Below are 2,988 nucleotides of genomic sequence, written 5' to 3' on the forward strand. Positions count from 1 at the left end.
GAACCCGTTCCGGTGACCCGATACATACCCGGTACCCCCAGAACACTTCTGGTGTCCAAACTCTATCATCCTATATATGAATCTTTACCTATCGACCATTTTGAGACTCCTCGTCATGTCCGTGATCTCATCCGGGACGGACTCCGAACAACATTCGGTCACCAAATCACATAAGTCATATAATACAAAATCGTCATCGAACGTTAAGCGTGCGGACCCTACGGGTTCGAGAACTATGCAGACATGACCGAGACACCTCTCCGGTCAATAACCAATAGCGGAACCTAGATGCTCATATTCTACGAAGATCTTTATCATTCAAACCGTAATGACAACATGCGTTATTCCCTTTGTCATTGGTATGTTACTTGCCCGAGATTCTATCGTCGGTATCTTCATACCTAGTTCAATCTCATTACCGACAAGTCTCTTTACTCGTTCCGTAATGCATCATCCCACAAATAACTCATTAGTCACATTGCTTGCAAGGCTTATCATGATGTGCATTACCGAGAGGGCCCAGAGATACCTCTCCGATACTCGAAGTGACAAATCCTAATCTTGATCTATGCCAACCCAACAAACACCTTCGAAGATACCTGTAGAGCATCTTTATAATCACCCAGTTACGTTGTAACGTTTGATAGCACACAAGGTATTCCTCCGGTATCCGGGAGTTGCATAATCTCATAGTCAAAGGAATACATATATGACAAGAAGAAAGCAATAGCAATAAAACTGAACGATCAACATGCTAAGCTAACGGATGGGTCTTGTCCATGACATCATTCTCCCAATGATGTGATCCCGTTCATCAAATGACAACACATGTCCATGGTTAGGAAACTTAACGATCTTTGATTAACGAGCTAGTCTAGTGGAGGCTTACTAGGGACATGGTGTTTTGTCTATGTATCCACACATATATCAAGTTTCCGGTTAATACAATTCTAGCATGAATAATAAACATTTATCATGATATAAGGAAATATAAAATAACAACTTTATTATTGCCTCTAGGGCATATTTCCTTCAGTCTCCCACTTGCACTAGAGTCGATAATCTAGTTCACATCGCCATGTGATTTAACACCAATAGTTCACACAACCATGTGATTAACCCATATAGTTCACATCGCCATGTGACCAACACCCAAAGGGTTTACTAGAGTCAATAATCTAGTTCACATCGCCATGTGATTAACACCCTAAAGAGTACCAAGGTGTGATCATGTTTTGCTTGTGAGAGAAGTTTAGTCAACGGGCCTGCCACATTCAGATCTGTATGTATTTTGAAATTTCTATGTCTACAATGCTCTGCATGGAGCTACTCTAGCTAATTGCTCCCACTTTTAATATGTATCCAGATTGAGACTCGGAGTCATCTAGATCGGTGTTAAAGCTTGCATCGACGTAACTCTTTACGATGAACTCTTTATCACCTTCATAATCGAGAAATATTTTCTTAGTCCTCTAAGGATAATTTTGACCGCTGTCTAGAGATCTACTCCTGGATCACTATTGTACCCCTTTGTCAAACTCATGGCAAGGTACACAATAGGTCTGGTATACAACATGGCGTACTTTATAGAACCTATGGCCGAGGCATAGAGAATGACTTTCATTCTCTCTCTATCTTCTATCGTGGTCGGGTTTAGAGTCTTACTCAATTTCATACCTTACAACTCGGGCAAGAACTCCTTTGACCGATCCATTTTGAACTCCTCCAAAATCTTATCAAGGTTTGTACTCATCGAAAGTCTTATCAAGCGTCTTGATCTATCTTTATAGATCTTGATGCCCAATATGTAAGTAGCTTCACTGAGGTCTTTCTTTGAAAAAAATCCTCTCAAACACTCCTTTATGCTTTCTAGAAAATTCTACACCATTTCCGATCAACAATATATCATTTACATATAATTATCAGAAAGGTTGTAGTGCTCCCACTTACTTTCTTGTAAATACAGGCTTCACCGCAAGTCTGTATAAAACTATATGCTTTGATCAACTCATCAAAGCATATATTCCAACTCTGAGATGCTTGCACCAGTCCATAGATGGATCACTAGAGCTTGCACACTTCGTTAGCACCTTTAGGATTGAGAAAAACTTCTGGTTGCATCATATACAACTCTTCTTTAATCCATTAAGGAATGCAGTTTTGACATCCATTTGCCATATTTCATAAAATGCGGCAATTGCTAACATGTTCGGACAGACTTTAAGAATTGATACGAGCGAGAAAATCTCATCGTAGTCAACACCTTGAACTTGTCGAAAACCTTTTTGCGACAACTCGAGCTTTGTAGATAGTAACACTACTATCAACGTCCATATTCCTCTTGAAGATCCATTTATTCTCAATGGCTCACCGATCATCGGGCAAGTCAATCAAAGTCCATACTTTGTTCTCATATATGGATCCTATCTCAGGTTTCATGGCCTCAAGCCATTTATTAGAATATGGGCTCATCATCGCTTTCTCATAGTTTGTAGGTCCGTCATGGTCTAGTAACATGACTTCCAGAACAGGATTACCATACCACTCTGGTGCGGAACGTGCTCTGGTTGACCTACGAGGTTCGGTAGTAACTTGATCCGAAGTTTCATCATAATTATCATTAGCTTCCTCACTAGTTGGTGCAGGCATCACGGGAGCGGTTTTCTATGATGAGCTACTTTCCAATTGGAGAGAAGGTACAATTACCTCATCAAGTTCTACTTTCCTCCCACTCACTTCTTTCGAGAGAAACTCCTTCTCTAGAAAGGATCCATTCTTAGCAACAAAGATCTTGCCTTCGGATCTGTGGTAGAAGGTGTACCCAATAGTTTCCTTTGGGTATCCTATGAAGATGCACTTCTCCGATTTGGGTTTGAGCTTATCAGGCTAAAGCTTTTTCACATAAGCATCACAACCCCAAACTTTAAGAAATGACAGCTTGGGTTTCTTGCTAAACCATAGTTCATACGATGTCGTCTCAACGGAATT

Source organism: Triticum dicoccoides, chromosome 7A (genome assembly GCF_002162155.2).
Source record: "Triticum dicoccoides isolate Atlit2015 ecotype Zavitan chromosome 7A, WEW_v2.0, whole genome shotgun sequence".
Taxonomy (NCBI): Eukaryota; Viridiplantae; Streptophyta; class Magnoliopsida; order Poales; family Poaceae; genus Triticum; species Triticum dicoccoides.